Raw genomic sequence first — 16,974 nt, forward strand, 5'->3', positions numbered from 1 at the left:
TCTCCCATTTTTAGGGTTGTCTTTTGGTCTTGTTTATGGTTTCCTTTGCTGTGCAGAACTTGTAAGTTTCCTTAGGTCCCATTTATTTATTTTTGTTTTTATTTCCATTTCTCTAGGAGGTGGGTCAAAAAGGATCTTGCTGTGATTTATGTCAGAGTGCATTCTGCCTATGTTTTCCTCTAAGAGTTTGATAGTGTCTGGCCTTACATTTAGGTCTTTAATCCATTTTGAGTTTATTTTTGTGTATGGTGTTAGGGAGTGTTCTAATTTCATACTTTTACATGTACTTGTCCAGTTTTCATAGCACCACTTATTGAAGACGCTGTCTTTTCTTTGCTGTATATTCTTGCCTCCTTTATCAAAGATAAGGTGACCATATGTGCATGGGTTTATCTCTGGGTTTTCTATCCTGTTCTATAGATCTATATTTCTGTTTTTGTGCCAGTACCACACTGTCTTGATTATTGTAGCTTTGTAATATAGTCTGAATTCCAGGAGCACGATTCTTCCAGCTCCATTTTCTTTCTCAAGATTACTTTGGCTATTCAGGGTCTTTTGTGGTTCCATACAAATTGTGAATTTTTTTCTTCTAGTTCTGTGAAAAATGTGATTGGAATTTTGATAGGGATTGCTTTGAATCTGTAGATTGCTGTGGGTAGTATAGTCATTTTCACAATGTTGATTCTCCCAATCCAAATCCTGGTATATCTCTCCATCTGTTTGAATCATCTTTAATTTCTTTCATCAGTGTCTTATAGTTTTCTGCCTACATGTCTTTTTTCTCCTTAAGTAGGTTTATTCCTAGGTATTTTATTCTTTTTGTTGCAGTGGAAAATGGGAGTGTTTCCTTAATTTCTCTTTCAGCTATTTCATCATTAGTGTATAGGAATGCAAGAGATTTCTGTGCATTAATTTTGTATCCTGCAACTTTACCAAATTCATTGATTAGCTCCTGTAGTTGTCTGGTATCATCTATAGGATTCTCCATATATAGTATCATGTCACCTGCAAACAATGACAGCTTTACATCTTCTTTTCCAGTTTGGATTCCTTTTATTTCTCTTTGTCTCTGAGTTCTATGGCCAAAACTATGTTGAGTAATAACAGTGAGAGAAGGCAACCTTGTCTTGCTCCTGATCTTAGTGGAAATTGTTTCAGTTTTTCACCATTGAGAAAAATGTTGGCTGTGGATATTTCATATATAGCCTTTATTATGCTGAGGTAAATTCCCTCTATGCCCACTTTCTGGAGGGTTTTTACCATAATCAGGTGTTGAATTTTGTCGAAAGCTTTTTCTGCATCTATTGAGATGATCATATGGTTGTTCTCCTTCAATTCGTTAATATAGTGTATCACATTAATTGATTTGCATATATTGAAGAATCCTTGCATTGTTGGGATAAACCCCACTGGATCATGGTGTATGATCCTTTTAATATGCTGTTGGATTCTGTTTGCTAGTATTTTGTTGAGGATTTTTGCACCTATGTTCATCAGTGATATTGGCCTGTAGAGTTCGCTTTTTGTGACATCTTTGTCTAGTTTTGGTATCAACGTGATGGTGGCCTTGTAGAATGAGTTGGGGAGCGATCCTCACTCTGCTATATTTTGGAACATTTTGAGAAGTGTAGGTGTTAGCTCTTCTCTAAATGTTTCATAGAGTTCTCCTGTGAAGCAATCTGGTCCTGGGCTTTAGTTTGTTAGAAGATTTTTAACCACAGTTTCAATTTCAGTGCTTGGGATTGGTCTCTTTATATTTTCTATTTCTTCCTGGTTCAGTCTGAAAATGTTGCACTTTTCTAAGAATGTGTCCATTTCTTCCCGGTTGTCCACTTTATTGGCATATAGTTGCTTGCAGTTATCTCTTATGACACTTTGTATTTCTGTAGTGTCAGTTGTTACTTATTTTTCATTTCTAATTCTGTTGATTTGAGTCTTCTCCTTTTTTTCTTGATGAGCCTAGCTAATGTCTTATCAATTTTGTTTATCTTCTCAAAGAACCAGTTTTTAGTTTTATTATATTTGCTATCATTTCCTTCATTTCTTTATCATTTATTTCTGATCTGATATTTCTGATTTCTTTCCTTCTGCTAACTTTGGGGCCATTTTGTTCTTCTTTCTCTAACTGCTTCAGGTGTAAGGTTAGGTTGTTTATTTGAGATGTTTCTTGCTTCTTGAGATAAGATTGTATTGCTATAAACTTCCCTCCTAGAACAGCTTTTGCTGCATCCCATAGGTTTTGGGTTGCTGTGTTTTCATTGTCATTTGTTTCTAGGTATTATTTTTTAATTTTTTTATTAGTTTCTGCTTTATAACAAAGTGAATCAGTCATACATATACATCCGTTCCCACTTCCCTTCCCTCATGCATCTCCCTCCCTCCCACCCTCCCCATCCCACCCCTCCAGGTGGTCACAAAGCACCGAGCTGATCTCTCCGTGCTCTGCAGCTGCTTCCCACTATATATCTACCTCACGTTTGGTAGTGTATACATGTCCATGTCTCTCTTTCGCTTTGTCACAGCTTACACTTCCCCCTCCCCATATCAAGTCCATTCTCAAGTAGGTCTGTGTCTTTATTCCCGTTTTACCCCTAGGTTCTTCATGACATTTTTTTTTTAATTCCATATATATGTGTTAGCATACGGTATTTGTCTTTCTCTTTCTGACTTACTTCACTCTGTATGACAGACTCTAGGTCTATCCACCTCATTACAAATAGCTCAGTTTCATTTCTTTTTATGGCTGAGTAATATTCCATTGTATATATGTGCCACATCTTCTTTATCCATTCATCCGATGATGGACATTTAGGTTGTTTCCAGCTCTGGGCTATTGTGAATAGAGCTGCAATGAACATTTTGGTACATGTCTCTTTTTGAATTATGGTTTTCTCAGGTATATGCCTATTAGTGGGATTGCTGGGTCATATGGTAGTTCTACTTTTAGTTTTTTAAGGAACCTCCATACTGTTCTCCATAGTGGCTGTACCAATTCACATTCCCACCAGAAGTGCAAGAGTGTTCCCTTTTCTCCACACCCTCTCCAGCATTTATTGTTTCTAGATTTCTTGATGATGGCCATTCTGACTGGTGTGAGATGATATCTCATTGTAGTTTTGATTTGCATTTCTCTAATGATTAATGATGTTGAGCATTCTTTCATGTGTTTGTTGGCAGTCTATATCTTCTTTGGAGAAATGCCTATTTAAGTCTTCTGCCCATTTTTGGATTGGGTTGTTTGTTTTATTGCTATTGAGCTGCATGAGCTGTTTATAAATTTTGGAGATTAATCCTTTGTCAGTTGCTTCATTTGCAAATATTTTCTCCCATTCTGAGGGTTGTCTTTTGGTCTTGTTTATGGTTTCCTTTGCTGTGCAAAAGCTTTGAAGTTTCATTAGGTCCCATTTGTTAATCTTTGTTTTTATTTCCGTTTCTCGAGGAGGTGGGTCCAAAAGGATCTTGCTGTGATTTATGTCATAGAGTGTTCTGCCTATGTTTTCCTCTAAGAGTTTGATAGTTTCTGGCCTTACATTTAGGTCTTTAATCCATTTTGAGCTTATTTTTGTGTATGGTGTTAGGGAATGATCTAATCTCATACATTTACATGTCCCTGTCCAGTTTTCCCAGCACCACTTATTGAAGAGACTGTCCTTTCTCCACTGTACATTCCTGCCTCCTTTATCAAAGATAAGTTGACCATATGTGCGTGGGTTTATCTCTGGGCTTTCTATCCTGTTCCATTGATCTATATTTCTGTTTTTATGCCAGTACCACAATGTCTTGATTACTGTAGCTTTGTAGTATAGTCTGAAGTCAGGGAGCCTGATTCCTCCAGCTCCATTTTTCCTTCTCAAGATTGCTTTGGCTATTCGGGGTCTTTTGTGTTTCCATACAAATTGTGTAATTTTTGTTCTAGTTCTGTGAAAAATGCCAGTGGTAGTTTGATAGGGATTGCATTGAATCTGTAGATTGCTTTGGGTAGTAGAGTCATTTTCACAATATTGATTCTTCCAATCCAGGAGCATGGTATATCTCTCCATCTATTTGTATCATCTTAAATTTCTTTCATCAGTGTCTTATAATTTTCTGCATACAGGTCTTTTGTCTCCTTAGGTAGGTTTATTCCTAGATATTTTATTCTTTTTGTTGCAATGGTAAATGGGAGTGTTTTATTGATTTCCTTTTCAGATTTTTCATCATTAGTGTACAGGAATGCCAGCGATTCCTGTGCATTAATTTTGTACCCTGCTACTTTACCAAATTCATTGATTAGCTCTAGTAGTTTTCTGGTAGCATCTTTAGGATTCTCTATGTATATTATTATGTCATCTGCAAACAGTGACACCTTTACTTCTTCTTTTCCAATTTGGATTCCTTTTATTTCCTTTTCTTCCCTGATTGCTGTGGCTAGAACTTCCAAAACTAGGTTGAATAAGAGTGGTGAGAGTGGGCAGCCTTGTCTTGTTCCTGATCTTAGTGGAAATGGTTTCAGTTTTTCACCATTGAGGACAATGTTGGCAGTGGGTTAGCCATATGTGGCCTTTATTATGTTGAGGAAAGTTCCCTCTATGCCTACTTTCTGCAGGGTTTTTATCATAAATGGGTGTTGAATTTTGTCGAAAGCTTTCTCTGCATCTATTGAGATGATCATATGGTTTTACTCCTTCAACTTGTTAACATGGTGTATCACATTGATTGATTTGCGTATATTGAAGAATCCTTGCATTCCTGGAATAAACCCCACATGATCATGGTGTATGATACTTTGGATGTGCTGTTGGATTCTGTTTGCTAGTAATTTGTTGAGGATTTTTGCATCTATGTTCATCAGTGATATTGGCCTGTAGGTTTCTTTCCTTGTGACATCCTTGCCTGGTTTTGGTATCACGGTGATGGTGGCCTCGTAGAATGAGTTTGAGAGTTTTCCTTCCTCTGATATTGTTTGGAAGAGCTTGAGAAGGATAGGTGTTAGCTGTTCTCTAAATGTTTGATAGAATTCGCCTGTGAAGCCATCTGGTCCTGGGCTTTTGTTTGTTGGAAGATTTTTTATCACAGTTTCAATTTCAGTGCTTGTGATTCATCTGTTCATATTTTCTATTTCTTCCTGATTCAGTCTTGGCAGGTTGTGCATTTCTAAGAATTTGTCCATTTCTTCCAGGTTGTCCATTTTATTGGCATAGAGTTCCTTGTAGTAATCTCTCACGATCTTTTGTATTTCTGCAGTGTCAGTTGTTACTTCTCCTTTTTCATTTCTAATTCTATTGATTTGAGTCTTCTCCCTTCTTTTCTTCATGAGTCTGGCTAATGGTTTGTCAATTTTGTTTATCTTCTCAAAGAACCAGCTTTTAGTTTGGTTGATCTTTTCTATCATTTCCTTCATTTCTTTTTCATTTATTTCTGATCTGATCTTTATGATTTCTTTCCTTCTGCTAACTTTGGGGTGTTTTTGTTCTTCTTTCTCTAATTGCTTTAGGTGCAGGGTCAGGTTGTTTACTCGAGATGTTTCCTGTTTGTTAAGGTGGGATTGTATTGCTATAAACTTCCCCCTTAGAACAGCTTTTGCTGCATCCCATAGGTTTTGGGTCGTCGTGTCTCCATTGTCATTTGTTTCTAGGTATTTTTTAATTTCCTCTTTGATTTCTTCAGTGATCACTTCGTTATTGAGTAGTGTATTGTTTAGCTTCCATGTGTTTGTATTTTTTACAGATCTTTTCCTGTAATTGATGTCTAGTCTCATAGCATTGTGGTCGGAAAAGATACTTGATACAATTTCAATTTTCTTACATTTACCAAGGCTTTATTTGTGACCCAAGATATGATCTATCCTGGAGAATGTTCCATGAGCACTTGAGAAAAATGTGTATTCTGTTGTTTTTGGATGGAATGTCCTATGAATATCAACTAAGTCCATCTTGTTTAATGTATCATTTAAAGCTTGTGTTTCCTTATTTATTTTCATTTTCATTTTGGATGATCTGTCCATTGGTGAAAGTGGGGTGTTAAAGTCTCCTACTATGCTTGTGTTACTGTCGATTTCCCCTTTTATGGCTGTTAGTATTTGCCTTATGTATTGAGGTGCTCCTATGTTGGGTGCATAAATATCTACAATTGTTATATCTTCTTCTTTTTTTTTTTTTTTTTTTTTTTTTTTTTTTTTTTTTAAGTTTATTTATTTATTTTTTTAATTAGTTTCTGCTTTATAACAAAGTGAATCAGTCATACATATACATCTGTTCCCACATCCCTTCCCTCATGCATCTCCCTCCCTCCCACCCTCCCCATCCCACCCCTCCAGGCGGTCACAAAGCACCGAGCTGATCTCCCTGTGCTCTGCGGCTGCTTCCCACTATCTATCTACCTGACGTTTGGTAGTGTATACACGTCCATGCCTCTCTTTCGCCTTGTCACAGCCCACCCTTCCCCCTCCCCATATCCTCAAGTCCATTCTCAAGTAGGTCTGCGTCTTCATTCCCGTTTTGCCCCTAGGTTCTTCATGACATTTTTTTTTTAAATTCCGTATATATGTGTTAGCATACGGTATTTGTCTTTCTCTTTCTGACTAACTTCACTCTGTATGACAGACTCTAGGTCCATCCACCTCATTACAAATAGCTCAGTTTCGTTTCTTTTTATGGCTGAGTAATATTCCATTGTATATATGTGCCACACCTTCTTTATCCATTCATCCGATGATGGACACTTAGGTTGTTTCCAGCTCCGGGCTATTGTGAATAGAGCTGCAATGAACATTTTGGTACATGTCTCTTTTGGAATTATGGTTTCCTCAGGGTACATGCCCAGCAGTGGGATTGCTGGGTCATATGGTAGTTCTATTTGTAGTTTTTTAAGGAACCTCCATACCGTTCTCCATAGTGGCTGTACCAATTCACACTCCCACCAGCAGTGCAAGAGTGTTCCCCTTTCTCCACACCCTCTCCAGCATTTATTGTTTCTAGATTTCTCTTTTTTTTTTTTTTAATTAGTTTCTGCTTTATAACAAAGTGAATCAGTCATACATATACATCTGTTCCCACATCCCTTCCCTCATGCATCTCCCTCCCTCCCACCCTTCCCATCCCACCCCTCCAGGCGGTCACAAAGCACCGAGCTGATCTCCCTGTGCTCTGCGGCTGCTTCCCACTATCTATCTACCTTACGTTTGGTAGTGTATATATGTCCATGCCTCTCTTTCGCTTTGTCACAGCTTACCCTTCCCCCTCCCCATATCCTCAAGTCCATTCTCAAGTAGGTCTGTGTCTTTATTCTCGTTTTGCCCCTAGGTTCTTCATGACATTTTTTTTTTAAATTCCGTATATATGTGTTAGCATACGGTATTTGTCTTTCTCTTTCTGACTAACTTCACTCTGTATGACAGACTCTAGGTCTATCCACCTCATTACAAATAGCTCAGTTTCGTTTCTTTTTATGGCTGAGTAATATTCCATTGTATATATGTGCCACATCTTCTTTATCCATTCATCCGATGATGGACACTTAGGTTGTTTCCAGCTCCGGGCTATTGTGAATAGAGCTGCAATGAACATTTTGGTACATGTCTCTTTTGGAATTATGGTTTTCTCAGGGTATATGCCCAGTAGTGGGATTGCTGGGTCATATGGTAGTTCTATTTGTAGTTTTTTAAGGAACCTCCATACCGTTCTCCATAGTGGCTGTACCAATTCACATTCCCACCAGCAGTGCAAGAGTGTTCCCTTTTCTCCACACCCTCTCCAGCATTTATTGTTTCTAGATTCCTTGATGATGGCCATTCTGACTGGTGTGAGATGATATCTCATTGTAGTTTTGATTTGCATTTCTCTAATGATTAATGATGTTGAGCATTCTTTCATGTGTTTGTTGGCAGTCTGTATATCTTCTTTGGAGAAATGCCTATTTAAGTCTTCTGCCCATTTTTGGATTGGGTTGTCTGTTTTTTTGCTATTGAGCTGCATGAGCTGTTTATAAATTTTGGAGATTAATCCTTTGTCAGTTGCTTCATTTGCAAATATTTTCTCCCATTCTGAGGGTTGTCTTTTGGTCTTCTTTATGGTTTCCTTTGCTGTGCAAAAGCTTTGAAGTTTCATTAGGTCCCATTTGTTTATCTTTGTTTTTATTTCCATTTCTCTAGGAGGTGGGTCCAAAAGGATCTTGCTGTGATTTATGTCATAGAGTGTTCTACCTATGTTTTCCTCTAAGAGTTTGATAGTTTCTGGCCTTACATTTAAGTCTTTAATCCATTTTGAGCTTATTTTTGTGTATGGTGCTAGGGAATGATCTAATCTCAAACTTTTACATGTCCCTGTCCAGTTTTCCCAGCACCACTTATTGAAGAGGCTGTCCTTTCTCCACTGTACATTCCTGCCTCCTTTATCAAAGATAAGTTGGCCATATGTGCGTGGGTTTATCTCTGGGCTTTCTATCCTGATCCACTGATCTATCTTTCTGTTTTTATGCCAGTACCAGACTGTCTTAATTACTGTAGCTTTGTAGTATAGTCTGAAGTCAGGGAGCCTGATTCCTCCAGCTCCGTTTTTCGTTCTCAAGATTGCTTTAGCTATTCGGGGCCTTTTGTTTTTCCAAACAAATTTTGAAATTTTTTGTTCTAGTTCTGTGAAAAATGCCATTGGTAGTTTGATAGGGATTGCATTGAATCTGTAGATTGCTTTCGGTAGTAGAGTCATTTTCACAATATTGATTCTTCCAATCCAGGAGCATGGTATATCTCTCCATCTATTTGTATCATCTTTAATTTCTTTCATCAGTGTCTTATAGTTTTCTGCATACAGGTCTTTTGTCTCCTTAGGTAGGTTTATTCCTAGATATTTTATTCTTTTTGTTGCAATGGTAAATGGGAGTGTTTTCTTGATTTCATTTTCAGATTTTTCATCATTAGTGTATAGGAATGCCAGAGATTTCTGTACATTAATTTTATATCCTGCTACTTTACCAAATTCATTGATTAGCTCTAGTAGTTTTTCGGTAGCATCTTTAGGATTCTCTATGTATAGTATCATGTCATCTGCAAACAGTGACAGCTTTACTTCTTCTTTTCCAATTTGGATTCCTTTTATTTCCTTTTCTTCTCTGATTGCTGTGGCTAAAACTTCCAAAACTATGTTGAATAAGAGTGGTGAGAGTGGGCAGCCTTGTCTTGTTCCTGATCTTAGTGGAAATGGTTTCAGTTTTTCACCATTGAGGACAATGTTGGCAGTGGGTTAGCCATATGTGGCCTTTATTATGTTGAGGAAAGTTCCCTCTATGCCTACTTTCTGCAGGGTTTTTATCATAAATGGGTGTTGAATTTTGTCGAAAGCTTTCTCTGCATCTATTGAGATGATCATATGGTTTTACTCCTTCAACTTGTTAACATGGTGTATCACATTGATTGATTTGCGTATATTGAAGAATCCTTGCATTCCTGGAATAAACCCCACATGATCATGGTGTATGATACTTTGGATGTGCTGTTGGATTCTGTTTGCTAGTAATTTGTTGAGGATTTTTGCATCTATGTTCATCAGTGATATTGGCCTGTAGGTTTCTTTCCTTGTGACATCCTTGCCTGGTTTTGGTATCACGGTGATGGTGGCCTCGTAGAATGAGTTTGAGAGTTTTCCTTCCTCTGATATTGTTTGGAAGAGCTTGAGAAGGATAGGTGTTAGCTGTTCTCTAAATGTTTGATAGAATTCGCCTGTGAAGCCATCTGGTCCTGGGCTTTTGTTTGTTGGAAGATTTTTTATCACAGTTTCAATTTCAGTGCTTGTGATTCATCTGTTCATATTTTCTATTTCTTCCTGATTCAGTCTTGGCAGGTTGTGCATTTCTAAGAATTTGTCCATTTCTTCCAGGTTGTCCATTTTATTGGCATAGAGTTCCTTGTAGTAATCTCTCACGATCTTTTGTATTTCTGCAGTGTCAGTTGTTACTTCTCCTTTTTCATTTCTAATTCTATTGATTTGAGTCTTCTCCCTTCTTTTCTTCATGAGTCTGGCTAATGGTTTGTCAATTTTGTTTATCTTCTCAAAGAACCAGCTTTTAGTTTGGTTGATCTTTTCTATCATTTCCTTCATTTCTTTTTCATTTATTTCTGATCTGATCTTTATGATTTCTTTCCTTCTGCTAACTTTGGGGTGTTTTTGTTCTTCTTTCTCTAATTGCTTTAGGTGCAGGGTCAGGTTGTTTACTCGAGATGTTTCCTGTTTGTTAAGGTGGGATTGTATTGCTATAAACTTCCCCCTTAGAACAGCTTTTGCTGCATCCCATAGGTTTTGGGTCGTCGTGTCTCCATTGTCATTTGTTTCTAGGTATTTTTTAATTTCCTCTTTGATTTCTTCAGTGATCACTTCGTTATTGAGTAGTGTATTGTTTAGCTTCCATGTGTTTGTATTTTTTACAGATCTTTTCCTGTAATTGATGTCTAGTCTCATAGCATTGTGGTCGGAAAAGATACTTGATACAATTTCAATTTTCTTACATTTACCAAGGCTTTATTTGTGACCCAAGATATGATCTATCCTGGAGAATGTTCCATGAGCACTTGAGAAAAATGTGTATTCTGTTGTTTTTGGATGGAATGTCCTATGAATATCAACTAAGTCCATCTTGTTTAATGTATCATTTAAAGCTTGTGTTTCCTTATTTATTTTCATTTTCATTTTGGATGATCTGTCCATTGGTGAAAGTGGGGTGTTAAAGTCTCCTACTATGCTTGTGTTACTGTCGATTTCCCCTTTTATGGCTGTTAGTATTTGCCTTATGTATTGAGGTGCTCCTATGTTGGGTGCATAAATATCTACAATTGTTATATCTTCTTCTTGGTTCACTCCCTTTATCGTTATGTAGTGTCCTTCTTTGTCTCTTCTAATAGTCTTTATTTTAAAGTCTATTTTGTCTGATATAAGAATTGCTTTCTTTTGATTTCCATTTGCATGGAATATCTTTTTCCATCCCGTTACTTTCAATCTGTATGTGTCTCTAGATCTGAAGTTGGTCTCTTGTAGACAGCATATATATGGGTCTTGTTTTTGTATCCATTCAGCCACTCTGTGTCTTTTGGTGGGAGCATTTATTTCATTTACATTTAAGGTAATTATTGATATGTATGTTCCTATTCCCATTTCCTTAATTTCTTTGGGTTCGTTATTGTAGGTATATTCCTTCTTTGGGTTTCTTGCCTAGAGAAGTTCCTTTAGCATTTGTTGTAAAGCTGGTTTGGTGGTGCTGAACTCTCTCAGCTTTTGCTTGTCTGTAAAGGTTTTAATTTCTCCATCAAATCTGAATGAGATCCTTGCTGGGTAGAGTAATCTTGGTTGCAGGTTTCTCTCCTTCATCACTTTAATTATGTCCTGCCACTCCCTACTGGCTTGTAGAATTTCTGCAGAGAGTTCAGCTGTTAACCTGATGGGGATTCCCTTGTGTGTTATTTGTTGTTTTTGCCTTGCTGCTTTTAATATGATTTCTTTGTGTTTAATTTTTGTCAGTTTGATTAATATGTGTCTTGGCATATTTCTCCTTGGATTTATTCTGTATGGGACTCTCTGTGCCTCCTGGACTTGATTAACTATTTCCTTTCCCATATTAGGGAAGTTTTCAACTATAATCTCTTCAAATATTTTCTCAGTCCCTTTCTTTTTCTCTTCTTCTTCTGGAACCCCTATAATTCGAATGTTGGTGCATTTAATGTTGTCCCAGAAGTCTCTGAGACTGTCCTCTGTTCTTTTCATTGTTTTTTCTTTATTTTGCTCTGCATCAGTTATTTCCACTATTTTATCTTCCACCTCACTTATCCATTCTTCTGCCTCAGTTATTCTGCTATTGATCCCATCTAGAGTATTTTTCATTTCATTTATTGTGTTTTTAATTGAAGCCTGATTCATCTTTAGTTCTTCTAGATCCTTGTTAACTGCTTCTTGCATTTTGTCTATTCTATTTCCAGGATTTTGGATCTTGGAAATAGAATATTGGATCATCTTTACTATCATTTTTCTGAATTCTTTTTCAGGTAGACTGCCTATTACCTCTTCATTTGTTAGGTCTGGTAGGTTTTTATCTTGCTCCTTTACCTGCTGTGTGTTTTTCTGTCTTCTCATTTTGCTTATTTTACTGTGTTTGGGGTCTCCTTTTTGCAGGCTGCAGGTTCATATTTCCCGTTTTTTTTGGTGTCTGTCCCCCGTGGCTAAGTTTTTTTCAGTAGGTTGTGTATGCTTCCTGGTGGAGGGGACTAGTGCCTGTGTTGTGGTGGATGAGGCTGGATCTTGTCTTTCTGGTGGACAGGTCCACGTCTGGTGGTGTGTTTTGGGGTGTCTGTGGACTTTTTATGATTTCAGGCAGCCTCTCTGCTAATGGGTGCCATTGTGTTCCTGTCTTGCTAGTTGTTTGGCATAGGGTGTCCAGCACTGTAGCTTGCTGGTCGTTGAGTGAAGCTGGGTGCGGGTGTTGAGATGGAGATCTCTGGGAGATTTTCGCTGCTTGATATTATGTGGAGCTTGGAGGTCTCTTGTGGACCCGTGTCCTTAAGTTGGCTCTCCCACATCAGAGGCACAGCACTGACTCTTGGCTGCAGTACCAAGAGCCTTTCATCCACCCGGCTCAGAATAACAGTGAGAAAAATTAGAAAGAAAGAATTAGTAGAAGAAAGAAAGAGAGAGGGAAAGAAAGGAAGAAGGGAAGAAAGGAAGGAAGGGAGAAAGAAAGAAAAGAGGGAGGGTGGGAGGAAGGATGTAAAGAAAGAATGAAAAGAGGGAGGGAGGGAGGAATGAAAGCAAAAGGAAGAGTGAATGGAAGAAGGGAGGGAGGGAGGGAGGAAGGAAAGAAAGAATGACAGGAGGGAGGGAGGGAGGAAGGAAAGAAAAAGAAAGTGGAAAGAAGAATTGTGGGAGGGAGGGAGATAGGAAAGAAAAAGAATGAAGGAAAGGAGGAGCAGAGGGAGGGAGGGAGGAAGGGCAGGTAGGAAAAAAAGAAAGAGCAGGTAACGTAAAATAGAATAAAGTATGAACTATAGTAGTGTTATTAAAATTAAAAAGTAATTATTGAAAAAAAAACGGACAGATAGAACCCTGGGACATATGGTGGAAGCAAAGCTATACAGAGAGAATCTTACACAGAAGATTACACATACACATTCACAAAAAGAGAGCAGAGGGAAAAATCAAAAATCTTGCTCTCCAAGTCCACCTCCTCAATTTGGGAAAATTTGTTCTAAAAAGAGGAAAAGGGCGAGAAGTCTGAAATCTTGCTCTCTAAGTCCACCTCCTTAATTTGGGATAATTCGTTGTAAAAAGAGGAAAAGGGGGGAAAGTCTTAAATCTTGTCCTCAAAGTCCACTTCCTCAATATGGGATGATTCGCTGTCCATTTGTGCACTCCACAGACGCAGGGCACATCAAATGGGCTAATCCGCTGCCTCCGAGGCTGCCCAGAGAGATTTCCCTGTCTCTGCTCTCACAGCTCCCGGGTCTCAGCCTTGGACCTGGCCCCGCCTCTGCGCGTAGGTCGCTGGAGGGCGTCCGTTCTTCGCTCAGACAGGACGAGTTTAAAGGAGCCGCTGATTCGGGGGCTCTGGCTCACTCAGACAGAGGGGAGGGAGGGGCGCGCAGCGTGGGGCGGGCCTGCGGCGGCAGAGGCCGGCGTGACGTTGCACCAGACCGAGGCGCTCCGTGCGCTTTCCCGGGAAAGCCGTCCCTGGGTCCCGGGACCCCGGCAGTGGCGGGGTGCACAGGCCCCCCGGAAGGCGGGGCGGACAGTGACCCGCGCTCGCACACAGGCCCCGCGGCGGCGGCGGCAGCAGCAGCCCCAGTGTCCCACGTCCGTCTCCGAAGTCCGCGCCTGTCTCCGGCGCTTCCCCAAGCAGCCCTCTTAATGCCCTCTCCTCGCGCACCAGGAAACAAAAGGGAAAAAAGTCTCTTGCCTCTTCGGCAGCTCCAGACCCTTTCCCTGGACTCCCTCCAGGCTAGCCGTGGTGCACTAACCCCTTCAGGCTCTCTTCCTGCCGCCAGACCCAGTCCTCTCCCTGCCCTCCGACTGAAAGCTGATACCCGAGCCTCAGCTCCCAGCCCCGCCCGCCCCGGCGGCCAAGCAGACAAGCCTCTCGGGCTGGTGTGTGCCTGAGGGCACCGATCCTCTGTGATGGAATCTCTCCGCTTTGCCCTCCACACCCCTGTTGCTGTGCTCTCCTCCGCTACTCCGAAGCTTCCCCCTCCGCCACCTGCAGTCTCCGCCCGCGAAGGGGCTTGTAGTGTGTGGAAACCTTTCCTCCTTCACGGCTCCCTCCCACTGGTGCAGGTCCCGTCCCTATCCTATTGTCTCTGTTTATTCTTTTTTTCTTTTGCCCTACCCAGGTATGTGGGGAGTTTCTTGCCTTTTGGGGGGTCTGAGGTCTTCTGTCAGCGTTCAGTAGGTGTTCTGTAGGAGTTGTTCCACGTGTAGATGAATTTCTGATGTATCTGTGGGGAGGAAGGTGATCTCCACGTCTTACTCTTCCGACATCTTCCTCCAGGCCCTCTGTTTCTAGGTGTTTTTGATTTCCTCTGATTTCTTCATTGATCTCTTGGTTTTTTAGTAGTGTATTGTGTAACCTCTATGTGTTTGTATTTTTTTATAGTTTTTTCCCTGTAATTGATCTATTCTTTTAGCGCTGTACTTGATACGATTTCAATTTTATTAAATTTTGCAAGCTTTGATTTGTGACCCAAGATATGATCTATCCTGAAGAATGTTCTGTGAGCACTTGAGAAGACAGTGTATCATGTTGTTTTTGGATGGAATGTCCTATAAATTTCAGTTAAGCCCATCTTGTTTAATGCATCACTTAAAGCTTCTGTTTCCTTATTTATTTTCATTTTGGATGATCTGTCCATCGGTGAAAGTGGGGTGTTAAAATCCCCTACTATGACTGTGTTACTGTTGATTTCCTCTTTTATGGCTGTTAGCACTTGACTTATGTATTGAGGTGCTCCTATGTTGGGTGCATAAATATTTACAATTGTTATATCTTTTTCTTGGACTGATCCTTTGATCATTATGTACTGTCCTTCTTTGCTTCTTGTAATAGTCTTTCTTTTAAAGTCTATTTTGTCTGATATAAGAATTGCTACTCCAGCTTTCTTTTGATTTCAATTTGCATGGAATATCTTTTTCCATCCCCTCACTTTCAGTCTGTATGTGCCCCTAGGTCTGAAGTGGGTCTCTTGTAGACAGCATATATATGGGTCTTGTTTTTCTATCCATTCTGCCAGTCTATGTCTTTTGGTTGGAGCATTTAATCCATTTACATTTAAGGTAGTTATTGATATGTATGTTCTTATTACCATTTTCTTAATTGTTTTGGGTTTAGTATTGTAAGTCTTTCCCTTCTCTTGTGTTTCTTGCCTAGAGAAATTCCTTTAGCATTTGTTGTAAAGCTGGTTTGTTGGTGCTGAATTCTCTAAGCTTTTGCTTGTCCGTAAAGGTTTTAATTTCTCTGTCGAATCTGAATGAGATCTTTGCTGGGTAAAGTAATATTGGTTTTAGGTTTTTACCTTTCATCACTTTAAATATGTCCTGTCACACGCTTCTGGCTTGCAGGGTTTCTGCTGAGAAGTCAGCTGTTAACCTTATGGGGATTCCCTTGTATGTTATTTGTTGCTTTTCCCTTACTGCTTTTAATATTTTTCTCTGTATTTAATTTTTGATAGTTTGATTAATATGTGTCTTGGCATGTTTCTCCTTGGATTTATCCTGTATGGGTCTCTCTGTGCTTCCTGGATTTGATTGACTATTTCCTTTACATATTAGGGAAGTTTTCAACTATAATCCTTCTAATATTTTCTCAGTCCGTTTCTTTTTCTCTTCTTGTTCTGGGACCCCTATAATTCGAATGTTGGTATGTTTAATGTTGTCCCAGATATCTCTGAGCCTGTTCTCAATTCTTTTCATTCTTTTTTCTTTATTCTGCTCTGTGGTAGTTATTTCCTCTATTTTATCTTCCAGGTCACTTATCCGTTTTTCTGCCTCAGTTTCTGCTATTTATTCTTTCTAGGGAATTTTAAATTTCATTTATTGTGTTCTTCATCATTGTTTGTTTGCTCTTTAGTTCTTCTACTTCCTTTTTTAAAGTTTTTTGTATTTTCTCCATTCTACTTTCCAGATTTTGGATCATCTTTACTATCATTATTCTGAATTCTTTTTCAGGTAGCCTGCCTATTTCCTCTTCATTTATTTGGTCTGGTGGGTTTTTACTTTGCTCTTTCATCTGCTGTGTATTTCTCTGTCTTCTCATTTTGCTTAAGTTACTGGTTTGGGGTGTCTTTTTCACAGGCTGCAAGTTTGTAGTTTGCATTGTTTTTGGTGTCTGCCCCCAGTGGGTAAGGTTGGTTCAGGCTTGTGTAGGCTTCCCGGTAGTGTGGACTGGTTCCTGTGTTCTGGTAGGTCGGGCTGGATCTTGTCTTTCTGGTGGGCAGAGCCACATCTGATGGTGTGTTTTGGGGTTTCTGTGAAGTTAGTAGGATTTTAGGCAGCCTGTCTGCCAATGTGTGGTGTTGTGTTCCTGTCTTGCTAGTTGTTTGGCATAGGATGTCCACACTGTAGTTTGTTGTTCGTTGAGTGGAGCTGGGTCTTAGCGTTAAGATGGAGATCTCTGGGAGAGCTTTTGCTGTTTGATATTTGATATTACATGGGTCCAGGAGGTCTCTGGTGGACAATGTCCTGAACCTGACTCTCCCACTTAAGCGGCTCAGGCCTGACACCTGGCCAAAGCACCAAGACCCTGTCAGCCACACAGCATACTCTTTTTGGCTCTTGTCTTCCTGTCCTCAAGCCACCACATATCAGCCACTACCACACCCTGAGTTTCCCAGTGGTGCCCCTGCATTACTCTTGAGTTTTAATAATATATATGCAAGTTTTAAATTAGCCTATTTTATGACATAATGTAATAAGCATTATATTCTTCATGGAAGTTAATCCAGAGAGTCTCCAGTTATACAGTTGACTTCCAACA

This window comes from Mesoplodon bidens (genome assembly GCF_964165515.1).
Source record: "Mesoplodon bidens genome assembly, chromosome: 7".
Lineage (NCBI taxonomy): Eukaryota > Metazoa > Chordata > Mammalia > Artiodactyla > Ziphiidae > Mesoplodon > Mesoplodon bidens.